This window comes from Rhinoderma darwinii, chromosome 1 (genome assembly GCF_050947455.1).
Source record: "Rhinoderma darwinii isolate aRhiDar2 chromosome 1, aRhiDar2.hap1, whole genome shotgun sequence".
NCBI classification, from domain to species: Eukaryota; Metazoa; Chordata; class Amphibia; order Anura; family Rhinodermatidae; genus Rhinoderma; species Rhinoderma darwinii.
The window spans coordinates 215,928,358-215,955,268 of NC_134687.1; the positions used below are offsets into that span (position 1 = coordinate 215,928,358).

Consider the following 26,911-nt stretch of genomic DNA (forward strand, 5'->3'; position numbering starts at 1 on the left):
TTACTCAGAAGTCTGTTTCTTCCTCCAGGCCGGCCTCCTGGGATGACGATTCATCCCATGTGACTGCTGCAGCCAATCACAGGCTGTAGCAGTGGTCACATGGGATAAAACGTCATCCCAGGAGGCTGGCCTGGAAGACTTCAGAGGGCCTGCCTCCTGGAAAGACGCTGCAGACAATCACAGGCTGCAGTGGTCTCCTGGGATAAAACGTCATGAATGCTCAGCAGTTTTCTGCAGCGGACATTCCGGGCGAAAAACTGCACCACAATTTGGTGTGGCTTTTCGCCAGGGATTCCCTGTGGCCACTGGGGTGGATACCATATACCACGGCCCGGTACCAAATGTTCCACGGCCCTGTATTGGTCCACGGCCCGGTGGTTGGGGATCACTGGATTAGAGGACCGTCCTATCTTAGCTGGTTGGAGAGGAGAATCAAGGACTGCATATCCGCGATATTAATCAATGAACATGAAAAGGAGGTTCTTAGTTAACATTTTGATCAAATTGTATAAGCCCACTTACCACTTCACGATGACCTCTTATTAAGTGGTTCCCTACTCAATTGGTCGCAGTACCGCATGGCGGCGCCCGTAACCACAATATCGCACCCGCAAAGGGTGCAACCCAGAGGCCCAGAAGCACCCCTGCTACCATGCCAAGCCGCCTTGGCTCTAGGCCACGTCCCCCCACAAGTGCAGCACCACAGCAATAGACACCAGCATACAGCACCACAACATGTAAACAGATGGAATGAACTCACCTTAGGATGTGCCCCCCAGTGGCCAACTGAGTGCACAAGAGCAGAAACACTTATGAAGTCATTCCTTAATTTAAATCAGCTGGGTCAAAAGCATGGAGCGCTGGTACCAGAAATTGCAAAAAAGAGAGAGAATCTATAAATAAGGAAATAAGTGTTTCTGCTCTTGTGCTCTTAGTCGGCCACTGGGGGGCACATCCTAAGGTGAGTTCATTCCATCTGTTCACATGTTGCGGTGCTGTATGGTGGTGTCTGCTACTGAGGTGCTCCACTTGTGTGAGGACGTGGCCCAGAGCCAAGCCTCTGCGGGTGCAGTATTGTGGTGGCGGGCACTGCCATGCGGTGCTGCAACCAATAGAGTAGGGATCCACTTAATAAGAGGTCATCGTGAAGTGGCAAGTGGGCTTATAAAATGTGATCAAAATGTTAACGAAGAACCTCATGTTTATGTTCATTGATTAATATTGTGGATGTGCGGTCCTTTATTCTCCTCTTCAACCAGCCCATCCTATTTTAGTCTCACAGGACATGTTTTCAAGACACCCTTAGGTCTCATGTACACGACCGTGTTACAACTCCTGTAATGTTAGCCTATGGTAGCTTTGTCGGCCACTGTACGTTTTACAGAGGTTTATTTGTAGGCACCATGTGTACTGCCATAAAGAATATATATTGTACCGTGCTTCGTTGGATGCCATTAACCTCCCAACTGTCCCGTATTTTTCGCGGCATTGAAGTGAGAGTTCTCTGGGTGTTTTGTTAGTGTTCCCGGTGGAATCGGGGAAAGGGCTTTAAAGTATCCCACAAATGGGGACGCAAACGTTGAGAGGTCTGCACTGTGGCACAGGTTTAAAGCCCAGGACCTTGTAACGTACCTTACATGATCCTTACCAATTTAAAAATAAGTTTCTACTGTCATGTTGTTAATTTCTATTGGACCATTTCTTATTTACTGTATGTATCTGTTTTTTTGGAGCCTGTGTGACAATTAATTGGACTGACGTTATAACTTTTGCAGTGGTCCAGCTTATCTAACTACTGGCGTTTTGGTGTCAATAAGAGCTAAATGACAACTCTAAGTGCTGGATTCCTGTAAGAGCTATAATGGAAGCCATATTGCTTGTCACTCTGCTCTCCCAGAAACAGATATAACAATTTTTAAGTTGCAGCTATTGCCGATAGAATAGTTGTTCCTATACCTGACATTTGTTTATATCCATAGGAGCAGAATTAAAGAGGCTCTGTCACCAGATTTTGCAACCCCTATCTCCGATTGCAGCAGATCGGCGCTGCAATGTAGATAAGAGTAACGTTTTTATTTTTAAAAAACGAGCATTTTTGGCCAAGTTATGACCATTTTTGTATTTATGCAAATGAGGCTTGGTAAAGTCCAACTGGGCGTGTATTATGTGTGTTACATCTGGGCGTGTTTACTACTTTTACTAGCTGGGCGTTCTGACGAGAAGTATCGTCCACTTCTCTTCAGAACGCCCAGCTTCTGGCAGTGCAGACACAGCGTGTTCTCGAGAGATCACGCTGTGACGTCACTCACTTCCTGCCCCAGGTCCTGCATCGTGTCGGACGAGCGAGGACACATCGGCACCAGAGGCTACAGTTGATTCTGCAGCAGCATCGGCGTTTGCAGGTAAGTCGATGTAGCTACTTACCTGCAAACGCTGATGCTGCTGCAGAATCAACTGTAGCCTCTGGTGCCGATGTGGCCGACACGATGCAGGACCTGGGGCAGGAAGTGAGTGACGTCACAGCGTGATCTCTCGAGAACACGCTGTGTCTGTGCACTGCCAGAAGCTGGGTGTTAACGAACAGAAGTGGATGATGCTGATTCGTCAGCATCATACACTCCCATTCCTAACGCCCAGCTAGTAAAAGAAGTAAAAACGCCCCGATGTACGCACATAATACACGCCCAGTTGGACTTTTACTGTAAACACGCCCAGTTGTACTTTTGCAAGCCTCATTTGCATAAATACAAAAATGGTCATAACCTGGCCAAAAATGCTCGTTTTTAAAAAATAAAAACGTTACTGTAATCTACATTGCAGCGCCGATCTGCTGCAATAGCAGATAGGGGTTGCAAAATCTGGTGACAGAGCCTCTTTAATGCTTTTTTCCTCACCACACCCCATTATGTCACTACAGTGGCAACAAACAAAAACCTGACAATTAACTTAAAGAGGCTCTGTCACCAGTTCATAACTGCCCATCTCCTACCTAATCTAATAGGCGCTTTGATGTAGATAACAACAGTTTTTTTACGTTTATTATTGACCAAGTTATGAACATTTTAAGATTGATGCAAATCTGTTCTTAATGCGTCATACACTTCTGTTCATTCCAGCCCAGCTTGATCCACAGCACAGCATGATCTTGCGAGATCAAACTGTGACATCACTTCATCCCGCGGGTCCTTCACCGTAGCGATGGAAAACTGGACAGACATTGCCTCCAGCCACTGCAGATTCAGATAAACGTCCTGGCACGGCTGGAGGCGATGTCTGTTCACTCTTCCGTCGCTCCGGTGAAGGACCTGCGGGATGAAGTGAGGTCACAGCGTGATCTCGCGAGATCACTCTGTGCTGTGGATCAAGTTGGGCTGGAATGTAGTGTATGACGCGGATTGGTCAGCGTCATACACTTTTCTTTACAACGCCCACTTGGTGAAACTTAAAAAAACGCCCAGTTGGGCATTAAGAACAAATTAGCATAAATCTTAAAATTTTCATAACTTGGTCAAAAAGGAAAAAAACAACAAAAAAAACAACCAACAACACAGTAGTTCTCTACATCAAAGCACTTTATAGATTAGGTAGGGGATAGGGCAGTTATAAACTGGTGACCGAGCCTCTCTTAAGCCAATGTGAGTTATCTTAAAGTTCAGTACTCTAAAAGACCTCTGGAATTGCCTTGTCAGTCTACACTGGCAGCAACCGCCTTACCACTTGCCATCCTATTGGCATTAGATTTATTAAATTTCTAAGTCAGTGTTTCAATTACATGGCAGGCATAAGTAATAAATGTCCAATACACGCCAGACAGTCTAGATGTGGCAAAAGGAATAGAGATTTTAATGTCTTCTAAGCATTTATGTTATTACTAAGTTAACCCCAGAGGACTCTCTATTGATCTTAGCCAAATAGTATGAATGACTGGTTGATTCCAAAGATGTAACCAGGGAACCACAAAACAAATACAAGACAAAAACAAGAAATATGAAGCAAAATCAGTGAAATACAGATAATAACAGTGTTCCGATCCCCAAGGCCACCACTCCTTCAATGTAAACAGTCATAAACAATCATTATTTTATTCCATAGTAGCATTTCCTCTTTTTTTTACTAAGGGGTGGTATGTATGTAACAGGGTTCGGTGACTTATTGAACTGTGTAAGTCCTCTTCATATCAACATTCCAAAGATCCACACCCAAGTATTATTTACTCCTTATTTTTATGGTGATCGGATTATTACACAACCTTTATGCCCTGCAGAGGTGTGGTACGGTGATATATATCTACTTACAATACTGACATATGTACAGAATACACATTTTCATAGGTTGTATATCTTGGTTTTCATTGTGAAATAATGTAGGAATGTCCCAGTTTTTCATGCAAAAAATATTTTTAAGTTAGGGATGTTTCAGTTAGCTAACCATGCGTGTGAAAGTAATTGAACTGATATGATTCTATAAGGGAAATTAACCTAATCTTATCTTACATTTGTCATTTCTGCAAGGCAGAGGGGAGTAATAAAGGCCCTTTTACACTGGCAAATTATCGGGCAAATGCTCATTCATAGAACGCTCGTTCCCGATAATCTCCCCGTGTAAACAGGGCAGCGATTAGCAGATGATCATATTGTTTTAAAAGGGAAAAAATTATCATTGTCGGCAGCACATCTCCCTGTAAACAGGGAGACGCGCTGCCGATATGATAATAATGTATGGGGACGAGCGATCGGAGTAACGACCGCTCATCCCCATACTAGTTTCTTGTGAAAGGAGCAAACGAGCACCGATCAATGAGCTGTCTCATTGATCGGCGCTCGTTTACATGGCCCAGGACTGGCCGTGTAAGAGGACCTTAACAGCATACAGTCATGTGAAAAAGTAAGGAAACAAGATGTAAAGTTTTTATATTTTTTAACATATCAATAATTGATCTAAGGTGATGTAATTGAACAACAACCAATAACAAAAAAAACAAAACTTTGCAATAATTTATTAAACAAAGAATTCACAGATGTGCCATCTCCTTTTGTGTCTAGGTTACATTCACTTGAAAAAAAAATGGCCATTAAAAACTGATCAACTATCAGGTTTTTCAAGGCCTTTTTGCATCCATTTCCAGTCCATCTGTCCATTTATAATGGCCGTTTGTCATACGTTTGCCATCCGTTTTTCATGGCCGTTAAAAAATGGATGGATTTCATTTGTCAGGTTTTTTGTTTCCCAACCCCCTGAAAACACCACAGTGCCCATGTAGATAGTGCCACAATATCCCTGTAGATAGTGCCACAGTGCCATTATATATAATGCCCACATTGGGCTAGGGCCCACATAGTACCATAGTGTCACGCTGCCCACTGCAGATAGTGCCACAATGCCCACATACAAAGTCCCAGAGCCCACATAGGGCCACATTGCCCATGTAGATAGCGCCAGTGTTCCCTGTAGATAGTGCCACACCCCCCATATTGCACCACCCCCTGTAGATACCACTCCCTTTGTAGATAGCACCACCTACTTCCCCTGTAGCTCACTGTAGGAGTGGAATCCCTCTGGCCGAGGATTCCGCTCATAGACAGAGCCCCTGACGTCTCTGTCCATATATGGGCAGTGACGTCAGGAGAGCGGAATCCACTGCCAGAGCGGGCCGGGGATTCTGCTCATAGACGTAGCCCCAGACGTCCATGTCCATATGTGGACAGTTACATAGTTACATAGGTTGAAATAAGACATAGGTCCATCAGGTTCAATCTTTCTCAATAAATTAACCGTCATTCATTGCTTGATTAATTATAACCCTCAATGCCGTTTGTAAATAAATAGGCATCTAGTCTTTTTTTAAATGCTGACATAGTATCTGTCATCACTACCTCTTGGGGAAGGGCATTCCATAGTTTGACTACTCTAACTGTAAAGAACTCTTTTCTATATTGATGTCTAAAATGTCATTCTTCCACACGCAATGGATGTCCCCTGGTCCTTTGTAGAGTCCATGCTGATTATCTGTTATTAGACTTTTCTCTGCTATATACTTTTATAGTTCATCTCTTAGTATACCCTCAAATACTTTACATACCACAGATGTCAAACTTACTGGATGGTAGTTACTCGCTTCCACCTTTTTACCCTTCTTAAATATTGGTACAACATCAGCCGTCCTCCAATCCTGTGGCACTGATCCTGTTACAAGAGAGTCTAAGGCCTCATGCACACGACCGTATTTTTGTCCACCCGTAAATACTGGCGTAAATATGGGTACTTGGTCACACGTATTTGACCCGTATTGCACCAGTATTTACGGACCTGTGCCCTTAAATATGGGTCCGGTGTCACCCGTATTCCACCCGTATTTACGGGCACGTTTTGTGCTGCAAAATTGCACTGCACTAATCGGCAGCCCTTCTCTCTAACAGTGCAGGATAGAGAGAAGGGACAGTCTTTTCCGTAATAAAAGTAAAAGAAATTCATTACCCGGCCGTTGTCTTGGTGACGCGTCCCTCTCTTGACATCCAGTCCGACGTCCCTGGATGACGCGGCAGTCCATGTGACCGCTGCAGCCGGTGATTGGCCTGTGATGGGCTGTAACGTCATCCCAGGAGGCCGGACTGGAGGAAGAAGCAGGGAGTTATGGGTAAGTATGAACGTCTTTTTTTTTTTTTTTTTACAGCTTTATCTATATTGTGATCGGTAGCCACTGTCCAGGGTGCTGAAACAGTTACTGCCGATCGTTTAACTCTTTCAGCACCCTGGACAGTGACTTTTTACTGACGTCGCCTAGCAACGCTCCCGTAATTACAGGTGCACACACGTAGTCATCCGTAATTACGGGAGCCCCATAGACTTCTATGGGCTGCCCGTGCCGTAATTACGGCCTGAAATAGGACATGTTCTATCTTTTTCAACGGCACGGGCCCCTTCCCGTAAGCATACGGGGAGGTACCAGTGGCCAATAGAAGTCTATGGGCCCGTAATTACGGGCCGTAATTATGGCCCGTAATTACGGGAGTTTTTACGGTCGTGTGCATGGGGCCTTAGAACAGGGGTCTCAAGCACGCGGGCCGCATGCAGCCCCTGGGGTTGTCATCTGCGGCCCGTGGGACACAGAGCCGCTAGTATCGGCTCTGCTCCGAGACTCTGGAATTCCCTTACATCGCTGTCCACATATGAACAGCGATGTCTGGGGCTTCCCCAGAGCCGGAGTCCCGGGCAGAGCGCTGGTGTCGGCTCTGCTCCGGGACTCTGTGGAATTTCCTGACATCGCTGCCCATATATGGACAGTGTGTCAGGGTCTTGCCCAGAGCGGGGCAGAGCGCTGGTGTCGGCTCTGCTCCGGGACTCTGTGGAATTCCCTGACATCGCTGTCCACATATGAACAGCAATGTCTGGGGCTTCCCCAGAGCCGGAGTCCCGAGCAGAGCACTGGTGTCGGCTCTGCTCCGGGACTCTGTGGAATTCCCTGACATCGCTGTCCACATATGAACAGCGATGTCTGGGGCTTCCCCAGAGCCGGAGTCCCAGGCAGAGCGCTGGTGTCGGCTCTGCTCCTGGACTCTGTGGAATTCCCTGACATCGCTGTCCACATATGAACAGCGATGTCTGGGGCTTCCCAAGAGCCGGAGTCCCGAGCAGAGCGCTGGTGTCGGCTCTGCTCCGGGACTCTGTGGAATTCCCCGACATCGCTGTCCACATATGAACAGCGATGTCTGGGGCTTCCCCAGAGCCCCGAGTAGAGCGCTGGTGTCGGCTCTGCTCCGGGACTCTGTGGAATTCCCTGACATCGCTGTCCACATATGAACAGCGATGTCTGGGGCTTCCCCAGAGCCGGAGTCCCGGGCAGAGCGCTAGTACAGGCTCTGCTCCGGGACTCTGTGGAATTCCCTGACATCGCTGCCCATATATGGACAGTGTGTCAGGGTCTTCCCCAGAGCGGAGTCCCGGGCAGAGCGCTATTATCGGCTCTGCTCCGGGACTCTGGGGAAGCCTCTGACATCGCTGTCCATACATCGACAATGATGTCAGGGGCTTCCCCAGAGCAGGAGTCCCAGTGATGTGAGGAGCACAGCTGGAGTCCCAGGAAGAGCCTACTAGCGCTCTGCCTGGGAATCCAGCTCTGGGGTTGCCCCTGACATCTCTGTCCATATATGGACAGTGATGTCAGGAGCAGAGCTGGAATCCCAGGCAGAGTGCCAGAAGCGGCTCTGCTCCGGGACTCCAGCTCTGGGCAAGCCCCTGACATCACTGGGGCAGCCTCTACAGAGGGCACTGGGGCAGCCTCTCCAGAGGGCACTGGGGCAGCCTCTACAGAGGGCACTGGGGCAGCCTCTACAGAGGGCACTGGGGCAGCCTCTACAGAGGGCACTGTGGAAGCCTCTACAGAGGGCACTGTGGCAGCCTCTACAGAGGGCACTGTGGCATTATCTACAAGTGGGTGTGTGGCAGTATCTGAAGAGGACACTGGCATTATCTAGGGGTGTGTTGCATTATCTACAGAGGGCACTGTGGCCTTATCTACAGAGGGCACTGTGGCCTTATCTACAGAGGGCACTGTGGCCTTATCTACAGAGTACTATGGGAGAAAGAAAAGAGATACACGGCGCCACATAGTGCAAAATAAAAGCGATGGAGTAAAAGGAGCAATATAAAGGGAAAATTGCTCACCTTAGGTAGTGGATACCGTTTAAGTATCTCAAGAGTCAGAAAGCTGCTGCCAGGTCCATGCACATGCAAAGCGAACTTTGCTGTCAAAGTAGATCAATTAATAAAAGAAAAAAGTGGACCCTTTTCAATAAACATTTCAATTCAATTATTGCCTTGACATTGGTTATAGCAGCGCCGGTGGTCCACTTTTTTCTTTTATTAATTGACTTATCTACAGAGGGCACTGTGGCCTTATCTACAGAGGGCACTGTGGCCTTATCTACAGAGGGCACTGTGGCCTTATCTACAGAGGGCACTGTGGCCTTATCTACAGAGGGCACTGTGGCCTTATCTACAGAGGGCACTGTGGCCTTATCTACAGAGGGCACTGTGGCCTTATCTACAGAGGGCACTGTGGCCTTATCTACAGAGGGCACTGTGGCCTTATCTACAGAGGGCACTGTGGCCTTATCTACAGAGGGCACTGTGGCCTTATCTACAGAGGGCACTTTGGCCTTATCTACAGAGGGCACTGTGGCCTTATCTACAGAGGGCACTGTGGCCTTATCTACAGTGGGAACTGTGACCTTATCTAGGGGTGTGTTGCATTATCCACAGAGGGCACTGCGGCAGCATCCACAGAGGGCACTGCGGCAGCATCCACAGAGGGCACTGCGGCACTATCTAAAAAGGGGCTGCTCAATCTTGACATGTGTGCTAACTGAGCCGCCGGACTGCATTTAGCGACACTTAAACTGGAAAGCTGGATTGTAGAAATAAGCACGTGGAGAAATATCTCAAATTTTAAACCTAGCGGTATTATTATAGTAATGTAGTATTATTATTATAGTAATATAGTGTTATAGTAGTTCAAATAACGAATTGATTAACAATAATTTTGTATTGCATCAAATTTGAAAGTAATGCGGCCCGTCAACTTCCCATTTTTTCTATATGCGGCCCACTTACCCGGCCGAGTTTGAGACCCCTGCCTTAGAAGATGAAATACAATGGTCTGTCCAATACGGAGCTTAAAGAGGCTCTGTCACCACATTATAAGTGGCCTATCTCCTACATAAGGAGATCGGCGCTATAATGTAGGTGACAGTAATGCTTTTTATTTAAAAAAACAATCTTTTTTCACAACGTTAGGAGCGATTTTGGTTTATGCTAATGAGCTTTCTTAATGCCCAAATGGGCGTACTTTTACTTTCGACCAAGTGGGCGTTGTACAGAGGAGTGCATGACGCTGACCAATCGGCATCATGCACTCCTCTCCATTCATTTACACTGCACTAGCGATATAGTTATATCACTATGTGCAGCTACATACACAAACCCTAACATTACTGCAGTGTCCTGATAATGAATACACATGACCATCCAGCCTGGACGTCATGTGTACTCAGAATCCTGACACTTCTGACTCTTTTTTGTGAGATTCCGGCAAGTGAAATCAAATCTCGTTTAGCTCCGTAATCTCGCGAGATTTGGTTTCACTTGCCGGAATCTCACAAAAAAGATTCAGAAGTGTCAGGATTCTGAATACACATGACGTCCAGGCTGGATGGTCATGTGTATTCATTATCAGGACACTGTAGTAATGTTAGTGTTTGTGTATGTGGCTGCACATAACGATATAACTATATCGCTAGTGCAGTGTAAATGAATGGAGAGGAGTGCATGATACCGATTGGTCAGCGTCCTGCACTCCTCTGTACAACGACCACTTGGTCGAAAGTAAAAGTACGCCCACTTGGGCATTAAGAAAGCTCATTAGCATAAACCAAAATCGCTCCTAACGTTGTGAAAAAAGATTGTTTTTTTAAATAAAAAGCATTACTGTCACCTACATTACAGCGCCCATCTCCTTATATAGGAGATAGGGCACTTATAATGTGGTGACAGAGCCTCTTTAATACCCGTGGATGAATGCCGTCTGGGCCAGGGGATTTATCAATATTTCATTTGTTTAGACGCAGCTGTACTTCCTCCTGTGTTAAGAAGGTAATATTGGGTGGGGAACCTTTATCACTGTCCCCCTGAATATCTGGTACTAGCAGCTCATCAGTGAACACAGAGTTAAAATATGTGTTTACTATCTCGTCCCTCCCCTTGTACTCTACAATTATATTCCCATGGTCATCTTTAAAAGGGCCAATATTATCAGATTTTCTTCTTTTTGGCATTAATATCATTATAACATTTTTGGGAATTCATTTTAATGTTGTTAGCGATTTGTTTTTCTGTAGATAACATTGCTAACTTGATTTAATTTCTACATTTTCTATTGAGATCTTTGTAAGTCTGGAATGCTTTTGTTGTGCCCTCAGCCTTTAATGTTTTGAATGCTTTTTGTTTTTTTCTTATTATATTCATAAACTTACTACACGATTCATGTAAGGCTGGGTTCACACAGAGTTTTTTGCAGGCGGAAAATCTGCCTCAAAAATCCATTTGGAAGTTTGAGGCAGATTTTACTCTGCCTGCACGCCGATTTTCGCCGCGTTTTTCGCCCGCGGCCATTCATCGCCGCGGGCATAAAACGCAGCGACATACGCTTTCTCTGCATCCCATTGATGTCAATGGGAGGTCAGAGGCGTAAATGCCCGAAGATAGGGCATGTCCCTTCTGAGACCTGAGTCCGTCAGGTCAGTGGGACTGACTGGTTCAGTGTCAGCGGGTCCTGCGTTTCGACAGTTCATAACTTAGATGTGATCGATAACAGGTGGATCCTGCGTGTCAGAGACACAGGAGCTGCTGACACTGAACCCGTCAGTCCCACTGACCTGACGGATTCAGGTCTCAGCGCTAGATACGGCTGCTCTGTATACAGAATACAAAGCAGCTGAATCTCAAAAAGTAAAAATAGTTTTTAATAAAAAGTATTTATTTAGAAAGTTGCACAAAACACTCATTTATTTTAAAAAAAAATACAAATGAAACGTCTTGTTGAAGCAGCAGGAGTTAAAATAAAAAAATAACTTATACTTACCTCTCTCCTCCCAGACGTTCCTGCGCTGGGGGCTCCCGTCAGATCTGTTCTCTGTTTGTAAATAGCAGTGACATCATGTTGACCGTACACCATTGCTGTAGCCTATTAATGGCCTCAGCGGCATTCAGCTGAGACCAGTAATTAGCTGCGGTGGTGATGTACTGTCAATGTGATTTCACCAGTACAGTCCCTCTGTGTACACACAGAAGAGAAATGACAGAAGCCCCCAGCGCAGGAACGTCTGGGAGGAGAGAGGTAAGTATCAAGGCTGGCTCCAGGTTTATGTGGGCCCTTGGGCAACACAAGACTTAGTTGGCCCCTTTGTGGGGGAACTCACGGCGGCAGTAAAATGGCAGAAAACGTCACTTTGTGCCCCCATATAGACATTAGGCCCTGTTTATGCCCCCATATAGAAGTTAGGCCCCCAGTTTTACCCCCAAAAGTTTAGCACCCTCTGTAGATAGTGCCACACAGCCCCCCTTACAGGTAGTGCCACATTGCCCCCCTCTCAGGTAGTGCCACACTGCCCCCTTCCTGGTAGTGCCACACAGCGCCCCCTCCAAGGTAGTGCCACACAGCCCCCATCCTCCCAGGTAGTGCCACACAGCCCCATCCTCCCAGGTAGTGCCACACAGCCCCCTCCTTCCAGGTAGTGCCACACAGCCCCCTTCCCTGGTAGTGTCACATAGCCGCCCTCCCTGGTAGTTCCACACAGCCACCCTCCCTGGTAGTGCCACACAGCCATCCTCCCCGTAGGTTGCGCCTTTGGGGTTCCTTCTAGGAGTTAAATCCCCAGCCAACACTCTGGTTGGGGATTCCGCTTCAGGAGCAGCCCCTCACGTCACTGTCCATATATGGACAGTTTTTTCCGAGGCAGCTCCAGAGCCATAGTCCCGGGCAGAGCACTACTAGCACTCTGCCCCAGGACTCCTGCTCTGCTCCTGACATCACAGTCCATATATGGACAGTGATGCCGTGACGACGGCAGCGTCAGCACCCGGCGGCCGAGTGGGCCGCCCAAGGGTAGTGGGCCTCGGCACTCACCTGGGTTCGCCAGGTGCTGACGCCGGCCCTGGTAAGTATGGGCTGCTTTTTTTTATTTTAAGTCCTCCTCTCCTGCTGCCACATAAAAAGTTTAAACCCGGACAATCCCTTTAACCTCTTAGGGTATGTGCACACACACTAATTACGTCCGTAATTTACGGACGTATTTCGGCCGCAAGTACCGGACCGAACACAGTGCAGGGAGCCGGGCACCTAGCATCATAGTTATATACGATGCTAGGAGTCCCTGCCTCTCTGCAGGACAACTGTCCCGTACTGTAATCATGTTTTCAGTATGGGACAGTAGTTCCACGGAGAGGCAGGGACTCCTAGCATCGTACATATGTATGATGCTAGGAGCCCGGCTCCCTGCACTGAGTTCGGTCCACTACTTGCGGCCGAAATACGTCCGTCAATTACGGACGTAATTAGTGTGTGTGCACATACCCTTAACACTATCTGTGTATGTATGGCGGATGTGCATTCCAACAGTATTGCATGTGCCACTGTGTGTTATCTGTGGTGTTATGTAGGACTGCAGGTAACACTAAGGGTATGTTCACACGCTAGCTGGCTTTTACGGCTGAAATGACAGACTGTTTTCAGAAGAAAACAGCTGCGTCGTTTCAGCCGTAAATGCTCCTCCTCGTAATATACGAGGTGTCTGTGACGCTCGTATATCTTGAGCTGCTCTTCATTGAGTTCAATGAAGAACGGCTCAAATTACGTTGCAAAGAAGTGCCCTGCACTTCTTTGGCGAGGCAGTCAATTTACGCGTCGTCGTTTGACAGCTGTCAAACGACGACGCATAAATTACAGGTCATCTGCACAATACGTCGGCAAACCCATTCAAATGAATGGGCAGATGTTTGCCGACGTATTGTAGCCCTATTTTCAGACGTAAAACGAGGCATAATACGCCTCGTTTACGCCTGAAAATAGGTCGTGTCAACCCAGCCTTATACATTATCTGTAATCAGAGAGTTATCACTGTGTTATCTGTGGTGTTACATAGGACTGCAGGTGTGTGTGTGTGTGTATTTGTGGGTCTAAGTGCCTAGATATGTATCTGTATGTGTATATATTTTTTGTGTGCGGATACTACATTATCTGTACTCAGAGAGTTATCACTGTGTAATCTGTGCTGTTACATAGGACTGCAAGTAACATCTACATTGTCGGTACTCAGAGAGTTATCACAGTGTCTGTGGTGTTACATAGGACTGCAGGTAACATCTACTACATTATCTATACTCAGAGAGTTATCACTGTGTTATCTGTGGTGTTACATAGGACTGCAGGTAACTATCTGTTCTGTGTATATATGTGCCTGTGGGTATATTTGGGCCTGTATATATTTACCTATATGTATTTGTATATGACCCATTATGTGTTTATACATGCCTCGTTTGTGTGTGTTTGTGTGTCCGTATATATATGTATGTACATTTGCATGTATGTGTAAATATGTGTCTATGTATTTATAGTATATATGTTCCGGTATGTGCGTGTCTATATATATATATATATATATATATATATATATATATATATATATATATATATATATATATACAGTCCAGAAATAGATGAACACAGAACTCCAATAATTCCAGAAGATCAGGCCATGTGCTCGTTACCAGGGGGTGAATCAATTCCCCAATATAAAATAGAGAAAAGCATAGAACACAGTAATGGCACCAGGACTTCAAGGTAGATGAAAGCAGGGTGGATTTATTCACCTCAACACAGCAACGTTTCGGTTCAACAGGAACCTTTCTCAAGCCATATATATATATATATATAGAGAGAGAGAGAGAGAAAAGCATAGAACACCGTAACGGCACCAGGACTAAAAGGTAGATGAAAGCAGGGTGGATTTATTCACCTCAACACAGCAACGTTTCGGTTCAACAGGAACCTTTCTCAAGCCAAGATGGCTTGAGAAAGGTTCCTGTTGAACCGAAACGTTGCTGTGTTGAGGTGAATAAATCCACCCTGCTTTCATCTACCTTGAAGTCCTGGTGCCGTTACTGTGTTCTATGCTTTTCTCTATTTTATATTGGGGAATTGATTCACCCCCTGGTAACGAGCACATGGCCTGATCTTCTGGAATTATTGGAGTTCTGTGTTCATCTATTTCTGGACTGTATATATATATATATATATATATATATACAAACCAAAAAAATTAACCACGTGTATGTATGTATATATATATATATATATATATATATATATATATATATATACACGTGGTTAATTTTTTTGGTTTGTGGAGTGCAGCAATAGAGAATCCCACACAGGGCGCCATCCAACCTAAGGCCGGCAATACTTGTCGGTCATTAGAATCTTCAACTCGTATATTTTACTTCAAGACTTCTTGCATTCGCCAGCATACATTTAATCTTACCGACGCCTTTAATGTTCTTAGGTCCGTATTTATTCCTAGTCACCTCCCTACTTGGCTTGCTAACCCCAGCCCCCACTAAAGCCCCATTAACATCTTCTGTATCCCAATCCCTATGTACTCTATCTAACCCCTGTATCCTACCCTCCCTCCCCCAGATCCTAGTTTAAATGCTCCGCCAGCCGTCTAACCATTCTTTCCCCCCAGCACAGCTGCACCCTCCCCATTTAGGTGCAGCCCATCGTACCGACAGTGACGTCAGGAGAGCATAATCCCCGGCCAGAGCGGGCCGGCGATAACGCTCCAGGAGTAACCCCTTGACGTCACTGTCCATATATGGATAGTGACGCCGGGGACTTCTCCAGGAGCGGAATCCCCTGCCAGAGCGGTCCAGGGATTCCACTCCAGGAGTAACCCCTTGACGTCACTGTCCATATATAAATAGTGACGCCGGGGGCTTCTCCAGGAGAGGAATCAGAGCGGGGTCTAGTCGCTGGGGATTCCATTGCTAAAAGCCCTGACTTCACTGTCCTTATATGGACAGTAATGTCAAGGGCTTCCCCGGGCTTAGCGCTCAAAGTAGCGCTGTGTGCGGGGAGTCCTCGGCCAGGATAGTTTTTTACTGGCCGTTACAAGGATTGTTTCCTGAAAAACGTCCGGTAAAAACTGATTCATTGATTTTTATGGGATATGTCCTAATTTTTGATGGCCAGTATTCACGTGCTGTTAAAAAAAACGTGTGAATACACCCATGGAACTTCATCGTTCTGAAAACGGCCGTGTGTCCAGCAAGATGCACCAAATCTATCACAAAGCATGCACCACTGAGATCAATTTGGCACATTTTCTGCATGTCTCAATAAAAATAGGTTTCATTAAAAAAAATTAAAAACAGCGTGTGATCCTGACCTTAAAGGGGTTGTCCAGTCCCTAAAAATCTTCAGGATAGGCCATCAAAATCTTATCGGTCAGGGTCCGACTTCCGCAGATGAGCTGTTATGAAGTTGCCGCAGCGCTCGTATGACCAATCAGATATTGATGGCCTATCCTGAGGACGTGTCTGTTTTAGTAAATATTTGTAGTTCCCATATAATAATTCTGGAGCTTCTCATCTTAGAACTCTGTGTTGTGCCATTCCTCTGTTATTCCCCCAGGAAATGTATAAACACATTGACTACTGTTCGCTACCATTCCCCATGTCGTTATGGCATGCCCCTTCACAGTCTGAGACTGTCCATTTAGTATTGTGATTATCAGAGTGTATAGGGACACACTATTGACAAGAGTAAAGGTAACAAGTTGTTGCCAATTTATTGATACATTTCCAGGAGGAATAACAGAGGAATGACATAATGCTGAGTTCTAAGACCAGATGCTCCAGCATTGGTATTTCATAGAGAATACAAGTATTTATTTTATTTATCATTGCTGAACTCAACAGTGCATACGCTGATTTTCTGGTGGTAAAACACTGGGCATATGTTTATACGCAACCAATCTGAACAAGCACACCTGCAGTGTAAAGCATGGATAAAGGACAGAAAGAGGAAGATGTCAGCAGGGGGATTGCTGATTTCAATAATGTCTAATAAACATTGTAGCAAAGCTGTGGTCTTGAGGTTAGCTAAGAAGCAGCTGAGAAAAGAAAGCTGGAAGTGTTACCAAAGGAATGGGACATATTTATCATTTTAAACTCCACTTGCACTGTAGGTCAAGTTTAAGCCAACACATTTTGCTAAAATGCCATCCCTTCATAACGGACCATAGGAAGTGCATGGGTTTTATACCTAATTTCGGTATAACAATCAATGCGATATGACATTTCCAGGTACCATGTGGCTGTTTCTGCACATTTAGTAAAATAGCTTATTAAATGCAAATGACTTTAGCAGAAAAGAAATACTCCAGTCCCTTATTAACAATATTTCTAGAAAAAAAAGAAAAGAAAAAGCCAATCATTTACATTTCCAGTTACAGACAATTTAATCCTGTAAACCACGTCTGACAATCTTGTCCAATTTATTGAGATTTCCACCTACATAATTATTCATACAGCAACTCTGCTGTTTATGCAATACATCAACATCAACATGGCACAGAGGAAAACAAGTTCTGACGGGAGAAAAAACGTTGGCTACATACAAATGCTCTGAGGGACAAAGGATTGTGTATCTCAGCTAACCTATTATCTTCCACAGGATTTAATGGTATAATCCAATATATACCTGCAGAAGAGAAATAGACATGCTTTCTATTCAAATCCAATTCATTCAAAAGAGGAAAACATAATTGGCAGGTTTAATAATGGGACTTAGCTGGTGGGCAATGGTACATCTTACATCAAAGTGTAAGTGTTCGCTTCAGTGTGCAAGACAATTTCCCTTGTTTTGATGCAATGTCGATTTATATGCCCACATTGCAATTTTTTGCATTTTTATGTAAAAAAAAAAATTGCCATCATAAGATCCAGGCCAAATGCATTGTGATTAGAAATGGAAAGCAGATTGGTTGCTTTGGGCCTCAACATAATTTTTATAATAAAATTAAAAGGGTTGTCTGAAATTTTGGAAAAATTTCAGTAATTCCAGTATATGTTATAAAATGTAAACAAAAAAAATGTTCAATTCCTCGCCACTCCAGCAACAAACGCTCTGGTGATCCCAGTCAATTCAACAAGTGATAAAGTCACATACGTCATTCTTGTGACCGCTGCAGCCAATCACTGGCCAGAGTTGTCTTGTGCCATACAGTACATGCAATCACCACTGCTGGGGCCGGTGATTGGCACATGAATGATGTAGGTGACGTCATCGCTGCAGGACTGGCTGAGATCACCAGAGCATCGGGCTTTAACCTTTCTTTTCTTAAATGTTATAATATTTACTGCAGTTATTTAATTTTTAAAAATCTGGGACATCCATTTTAAGTATTTAGTTGTTACTGATTCTTATCATCTTTTGATGGCACCAATATTTTCTGCAACAGTATAAAGAGATCACATCAATCTCTGTCCCTATTGGGACTCTCAATCTAATTTAATTAAAGCCTTCTCGCCCAAGCACTTATATACACTCTATGGCCAATTTCATAGTAATCTACTTAAAGACTATGTAAACCTCTGAGCACTATAATGTTTCTTTTTTAAATAAAACAATTAATCATGGTGTTTAATGCAACTTTTTAATTGGTTTTGATTAAAAAAATATTTTGGGAGATACAGCTTCTATGTTATTCTGGATACACAAAAGCTGTATATTACGCTGAAACCCGAATCTGTCAGGTCAGCGGGACTGACAGCCTTGGTGACAGCGGGTCGGATCCACCTGTTATCATCTAAGTTATGAACATAGCCTTAGTAATAAAGTAAGGTCCAGAAAAATAACATTCAGCTGCTGTCAGCCCTTACTGAGCAATGGGTGGACTTCTGAGTAATCTCAAAACTGGAAGTGATGTCACAAAGTGTTTGCTTGGAGTAAAGTTGTCTATACACGTAAGACGGCTATCTTCCCGACTTCCCCATAAACATGTATGCTTGGATCAGCCAAGCATGCATCTTTGCTAGCTCCAACATGCCTGACCATTTTTCGACCCATTGCAGATGTCGAGGGACATTTGGGCTGTCCCATAGAAGCTGAAGTACCACCCATTGTAATTGAAGAATTAATGTAGTGGTCCTTCCATTGTTTGATGCCCCACAGCAATGCCGGGTCCCCTCTTTGCAGTCGGGATGTCTGTTTTCTGTTTTCAGGCATGTACATTTAAGTTGAAGAGAAATTCGGCAGGCGTCTGTATTTTGGATATGCTTATCTTGTCACTTTAGTGGTGACTGGTTTTCCGTTTACTTTTATTTTTTTCCACTTCCAAGTCTAGTTAGGAAACTCTGCCAGATGTGAACTAATGAAGGAAAGTCTTCATCATGACTAAGTATTTCCACTTTAACCAGGCAACTACAAAAGGTCGCATTACACATAGTTATTCCAGTCTGCAGCCAACAACGATATGATTTTATCCATTTTCTCAAATAGTAAATAAATGGCGTTGTTGTAGAGCTTTTGTTCTGAAGACAATAGTGGCGGTAACATATAATTGAATCCTTGCTCCTATTCTGACCACTACTAGTGATATTTTCGAAATTAATATTTTTACCATTTTCAAATATTATTTTTGGCTCAGACCAGTATATGTACCAGTGTAATTCAGAGTGGTTTCTGTTATTACAGTGGTAATTGTTAGTCCAGATAGTTAGTTTTAGTAGGGAGAGTAGTTGAGGTAAGGACATGTGGTAATTAGTAAGGAAGTATGATCAGGACCAGAATGAGAGATTTGGGTATCTTCATCATATAAGCATTTTTGATAGCAGCAGTGCTTGTTATCACATCAACGTATCACACAGAACCAGGCCCAGACTAGGACTATAAAACAGGCGTGGTACTGTACATAAGCCATTCCATCCCACATAAATCACCATAGGTGCCCCCCCTCTTTCACAGTCCCAATGGTGAGCCCTGCCTTTCCCAGTTGAAGACGGCCACAACATTCTTGGTCCCCAGCATGACACCCCTATAAATCTTGTTGCCCAGCATGGTTCCCCACCATACAGTTGCTCAGCTCTTATTCCTGGTCTACCAATGGCTCCCCTTTCATTTCTAGTGCCCAGTATAGCTCCCCCTCTGATTCCTAGTCCCTAGCATTACGCCCCTATATTTCTTGGTCCGCAACTTGGCACCCATCTTAAAGAGGATCGGTTACTAGTTTATTAATTCCCAATCTCCTATCTAATATAATAGGCGCTATGATGCTGATAACTACAGTGTAATTTTTTTTTCCAAAAACGTTTATTATTTGCAAAGTTATGTGCATTTTTCTAAATATGCTAATTTTGCGTATTAATGCTGTGCAGTGTAATGTTTTCTTTATGACTCTGTCCAATCAGCATCATACAGCTCTCTTCTTCCCAGCCCAGAAAGACAGGGTGATCATATAGTATAAAGTTTCCATTCCCGACTGTGTTTTCAACTGGTGATACCTCCAGGTTGTTTCACAGCTAGATGCGATCCTGGTGACATATGAAAGATTAGAATCTCATCTTTCATAAGCCACCAGAACCACTGCCAGAGATATGGCTATTTGGAGTGAACCTTCCCTCCAGCCTCAGTCTCTAACACTGTGTGAAGCAGCTTCATGTTGATAGGACAGCGTCAGAGGTAGCTACACGTCAGAAGAATAGCTGCTGTTGACACCCACTTGTCTAGTATAGCCTCATTTGCATATTTAGAAAAAAAGGTCATAACTTTTAAAATAAACTTTTTGGGACACAATTTTCACTAGCATTATCAGTGTGACAGCACCTATTAGATTAGCTAGGAGATTGGACATTACTAAACTAGTGACAGATCGGCTTTATTCTTGGTCTCCAGCATCATTCCCGTATTAACCCGAAGCATGGCTTCTCTTCTTATATCTAATACCCAGCATGGCTCCCCCTCTCTCCATCAGCATAGATCCCCACTCATTTCTAGGCCCCAGCATAGCTCTCCCCTTCTCTTTTTTTATGCAGTACAGTACACCAGCATGGATCCCTTATCATCTCACCATGGCTCTTCTAATTTTTAGACCTCAGTCAGGCTTCACTCTACATATTCCCCCTCACTGCTAACCTTGACACCTCAGTGGCTGTCTGCCGGCTACCTTGTTCAGCATTTGCACTGACTGTTTAATGGAGCATGACGTGGGTTGCACCCTCCCCGTCTCTGACATCTGACCTCCTCCCTTCGCCTCCTCTGTCTTCCTCCTCCCTCTGTAGTGCTGGAAATGCTCCTCCTTCTGCTCTATCTGCTCCAATTATGCAGCACAATGCCCTCCAGCTTCTCTCCCCTGATGTGCCACACGAGTCTCCTTCCTATTCTCTCTCCGGTCCGGTGATGCTTTGCAGCGCAGTCCCATGTGCAGATTATTCACCGAACATGTAAGTCCAATTTATGGCGTCACAGAAAAATCTGGTCTTTGGTTGGAATAGTGAGTGGGCTTTTTATAGAGGGGCAGTTTTCATAGACTATAATGTTGGGAAAATATGTCACAGAAAAATTTGGTCTTGATGGGGGTGGTGTCTTATCAAAGGGGTGGTTATCTGGGGAGTTTTCACTGCATATAATTATTTGCTCAAAGTCTGTTACTTAGATCCTCTACTGTATCTCTAAAATATACATGTGGAGACTGGTCCTTTGCTTTAGTACATAGAATTATAAAAGCATTTATTCTGCATTAAAGAGGCTCTGTCACCACATTATAAGTGCCCTAAGGGTATGTTCACACGAGGGCGTCCGTAACGGCTGAAATTACGGGGATGTTTCAGCCTGAAAACATCCCCGTAATTTCAGCCGTAACGGCATGTGCAGGCGCTTGAACGCCGCGTCCATTACGGACGTAATTGGCGCTGCTATTCATTGGAGTCAATGAATAACGGCTCCAATTACGGCCAAAGAAGTGACAGGTCACTTCTTTGACGCGGGCGTCTATTTACGCGCCGTCATTTGACAGCGGCGCGTAAATATACGCCTCGTGTGAACAGACAAACGTCTGCCCATTGCTTTCAATGGGCAGATGTTTGTCAGCGCTATTGAGGCGCTATTTTCGGACGTAATTCGGGGCAAAAACGCCCGAATTACGTCCGTAAATAGGCCGTATGAACATACCCTAAGACAGCACATAGCGATCTAAAAGGATCCCTATGCGCTGAGTAAATGAGTGGAGAGGAGTGCATGATACTAAATGGTCAGCGTCATACACTCCTCTGTACATCGCCCACTTGGTCAATAGTAAAACACGCCTAGTTGTCCATTGAGAAACTCATTAGCATAAACCTAAAATCGCTCATAAAGTGGTGAAAATAGATTGTTTTTTTTTAAAATAAAAAGCATTACTGTCACCTACATTATAGCGCCAATCTCCTTATGTAGGAGATAGGCCACTTATAATGTGGTGACAGTGCCTCTTTAAAGAAAAATAGTTATTTCACATTGACATTCGTTCATCAGGCTGGTAATAACTGGCATCCACTATTGGAAATATTGTGTTTAGTATACAAAGCTCTAGAAATTCTTGACATGTATCCATGTTAATCTGCAAGGCCCTTTACTTCACACTCTTGTGAGCTCTAGAACAGCAAAGCGTGCTTTGTTTTAATCCTTGGCAACTATGTAAATACATAGAGTAACGTTGGCAGTGAGAAAGACCGTCTTAGTACCTAAACCATGAACAATGTTTACATGTAATTGTTGCCAGGCTGTACGTAGCTCCTTGTGGTAAATAAGATGTGAGCCAGACACAATGTAAATATATATAGCAGTCAGTTAAAACTGCTCCAATAGTTAAAAACATGACCTAACCCTTGCTGTTTTGTCAATTATTTATTTTGCATAGATATATTTACGTAGAATTATGCAGCAATAAACAAATTTTTTTTTATCAATGTAAAAGTTAGTTAAGATTTACAACCATTGGCACATATGCATTTGGTGATGTAATTTTCCTTTCATTTGGCTATCTAATCCATCTACATAAATATAAGGCAGAATACACAATGGGGGCAATTTATTAAGGCTGACTTTTTATACGCCAGTCTAAAATCTAAAGAAAGTTGGAGCAAGGCTCTGTTCACATCTGCGTTGGGCTCCCGTTCTGATGTTCCGTTGGAGCTTTCCGTCACAACGGGACCCTGAACTGACACGAACGGAAACCAGAGGTTTCCGTTTCCATCACCATTGATTTCAATGGTGACGCTACGCTGTTGCTTCCGGCAAAACTATGGATCCGGTGCACAACAGAAACAAACGGAATCCATGGGCACCGGATCCATCAGCATTGAAATCAATGGCGACGGAAACCTCTGGTTTCCGTTCGTGTCAGTTTGTGTCTGTTCAGGGTCCCGTTCTGACGGAAAGCTCAGACGGAACGTCAGAACAGGACAGATGTGAACAGAGCCTTAGATGCACCTAATTTATTAAAAGTTGCACGCCTCTCAATAAATTAGGCGCATCTCTGGCCACCCGTGCACCAGAAAATTCACTATGAGCTGGAGAAAATTTGCGCTATAATTTATGCTAGTTTTCTGGCGTAAATAACATTACCTGTTTTTGTGCTAATAGCGACTTTTCTACGCCATAAAATTGGCATAGATGGCTTAATAAATTCCCTCAATAAGTTGTTATTGTGGCAGAACAAATATTCTTTATTCACTATAATGAGACTTGTTATTTTTAATGAACTTTAAATCATATTATTTAAAGGGGGTTTTCACAAAACAAAGGATGACCCATTGCTAGTATCTGATCGACTCCTGGGCCCCTAACCAATCTCTTGAACATTCTAGTAAACTACATGCCCAGTTCATTGTGTTGCAGTTTTCAACCTGCAAACAGTACAGAATTTTGATCATTTACTAAAATCGAGTTTATATTTCTATAAACATACTTAGCGCTACTGTATCTCCCATAGAAAACAACTGGGAGTGTCCTCCTCTTCTTTTCTTCAGCTCCTCTCTCCTGCTGGGTCATTTATACAGAATAGGGAACATGGGGACACGCTTCTCATTATTCATGATTCACTGGGTCATAGATCATATATTATGTATATGTGATATTTTTTTATTGTGGGGAAAACTGCACTGGGGCTATAATGACAGGTATGGGGATATTGTTAATGGCTCTATTATTCAGCACTGTGGCTACATTATGGTACCGTCACGTCTCAGATTTTATTTCAGAAATTTCTGCGACTGAAAATCAGTTCCATTCATGTAAATGGAACTTGCAGAAACCCATACACCTGCTACACAAATCACCCCATTAGGCCTCTTAGGCCAGGTTCCCATGGGTTGGATACACTGCGTAAAACTATGCAGCATATCTGATAGAACTCACAGCACATTCCATCCGAAAAACAGCATCACATTGTGGTGCAATTTTTTGTGAGGAATTTCCGCTGAGAACAACGCTAGAACAAAAAAAAGTTCACACTTACGCCGGCCGCTGTAATGGCGACATGTCCCTCCTTTGACATGCAGTCCGGCCTTCCGGGATGACGTTGTAGCCCATGTGACCGCTGCAGGCTGTGATTGGTTGCAGCAGTCACATGGGATGAAACGTCATCCCAGGAGGCCGGCCTGGAAGAAGAACCGAAGATAGGGTCGCTGTGACGACGCCTGTCTGGTAGGTATAAGGAGTTGCGGTTTTTGTGGCGGAATCTCTGCAATTCCGCTGTAAAAGCTATGTGTCGCAGGTTTTTCATCCCCATTGAATTCAATAGGCAAACCCGCAACAGAAAAGCAACAAAAACGCAGCATAAATTGACATGCCGCGGATTTAAAATCTGCAGCACAGTTCAATTTATGAACGTTTTCGCTGCTTTTTTTTTCCCGCAGCGTGGGCATGAGATTTTCTAAATCCCATTCACTTTGCTTCTACTGTAAATGCTGTGAGATTTCTGCACAGAATTCCGTTGCGGAAATTCTTTCCGCTAATTGGGAACCCGGCCTTAATGGAGGAAAATCTGCAAAGTGATTGAGCTCGTTTCTTAAAAGTAGTCACAATATATATAATTTACACATACAAATAGGTCTTTTGCCATGTCCCATGTAGAATCTGTAATTTGTAAAGCATTACAAGTCAGTGGCTGGAGTGACTGTAACGTATAATGTCATGCCTGAAGAATGCAGTGAGTATTACAGATGTGGAAATTGGCATCCTACGCAGACTTCTCACATACAGGGACTATATAGCAATTGAAGCGGCAGCTGTGACTGGTATGGTTGAATGCAGTATGCAGCACTTTCACAGGGACCATACATGTTATTTAGATGTTTTAGCCCTGAGCGCTTTGATGCTGGAAAACATCTCAATGACTATGAAACATACTGAATTATTCAGCGTCAGAGGTGCACAATGGACTTGTAAACTGAAGAGCTGTCACTCCGGGGAGATAAACCACTCTCGTTTCAGTCACTTGGGGAAAACATCTTTTTACTATCCAGTCCTTACAGTAACTTAAATAAATGGAGATATGAATTGTTGCTGGGCAGAAAAGCCTCAGCAGTTCCCACTACATCGAAGTGCTTATTGGACTTCTATACAACTGTATTATCAAACCATAAACGACAGATTCATGTCCAAAGTAACACAGGGTTATTTCTTCAAAAACCTATGATGCTTTGTATGTGTTTTTTGGCTTATTTAATAATTAACAAATTTATATTCAGACTAATTAACCCCTTAATGACCGGGCCATTTTGCACGTTAATGACCAAGGATTATTTTTAGTTTTTTCACGGTCGCATTCCAAGAGTCGTAACTTTTTTTTTATTCCGTCGACATAGCCATATAAGGGCTTGTTTTTTGCGGGACGAGTTGTATTTTGTAATTGTACCATTTTTAGATGCTTATAACATATTGATTAACTTTTATTAACTTTATTTTAGGAGAGAATTGAAAATAAGCAGCTATTCCAGCATTCATTTTCACGTTATAAATTTATGCCGTTTACTATGCAGCGTAAATAACATGTTAACTTTATTCTATGGGTCGGCACGATTACGGGGATACCAAATATGTAAAGGTTTTATATGTTTTTTCTACGTTTGCACAATAAAAACCCTTTTAGAAAAAAATTACTTGTTTTTGCATCGCTGCGTTCCAAGAGCCGTAATTTTTTTATTTTTCCGTCAATGTGGCCATATGTGGGCTTGATTTTTGCGGGACAATGTGTAGTTTTCATTAGTACTATTTTGGGGTACATAGGACTTATAGATCAACCTTTTATTTTACTTTTTATGGGGGGAATGGGAGAAAAGAGAGAATTTTGCCGTTGTTTTTTGCGTTTTCTTTGGACGCCGTTCATCCAGCGGTTTAATTAATGTGTTCATTTTATTGGTCAAGTTGTTACGATCGCGGGGATACCATATATGTGTATGTGTGATTTGTTTTGACACTTTTACTAAATAAAACCACTTTTTGGGCAAGAAAATTAGTTTTATTTGACTTTGACTGTAATTATTATTATTTTTTTTCACAAACTTTATTTAACTGATTGACATTTTTTTTTAAGTCCCATCAGGACACTTCACTATGCGATCTGCTGATCGCATATATAATGCTTTGGTATACTTAGTATACAAAAGCATTATTGCCTGTCAGTGTAAAACTGACAGGCAACCTGTTAGGTCATGCCTCCGGCATCGCCTAACAGGCAGATGCTGAAGACAGACCTGGGGGTCTTTGTTAGACCCCGGCTGTCATGGAAACCCGACGGCGACCCGCGATTTGTTTGCGGGGTCGCCGATGGGGTGACAGAGGGAGCTCCCTCCATCTGTCAAACACATTAGATGCCGCTGTCACTATTGACAGCGGCATTTAATGGGTTAAACTGCCGGAATCGGAGCGCGCTTCGATTCCGGCAGTTGCAGCAGGAGCCAGGCTGTGTATAACAGTCGTGCTCCTGCCGCTGATCGCGTGGGTACAGTCTCAGTACCCGCGCCATCACAGGACGGATATATCCGTCCTCCTGCGCGAACTAGAACACGCTGTGGTCGAGAACACGCTGTGTCTGTGCACTGCCAGAAGCTGGGCGTTGTGAAGAGAAGTGGATGATGCTGATTCGTCAGCATCATACACTTCTATTCACAACGCCCAGCTAGTAAAACAAGTAAAAACGCCCAGATGTACATACACAATACACGCCCAGTTGTACTTTAACTTTAAACACGCCCAGTTGTACTTTAGAAAGCCTCATTTGCATAAATATAAAAATGGTCATAACTTGGCCAAAAATCA

At 43.9% G+C, this 26,911-nt stretch overlaps 1 protein-coding gene across 2 annotated transcripts in view; it reads left to right on the forward strand.

Annotated features, from left to right (window-relative positions):
• Positions 1-26,911, forward strand: part of CSGALNACT1 (chondroitin sulfate N-acetylgalactosaminyltransferase 1) — a 395,968-nt gene that overhangs the window by 292,555 nt on the left and 76,502 nt on the right. The gene's annotated exons all lie outside the window — the stretch shown is intronic.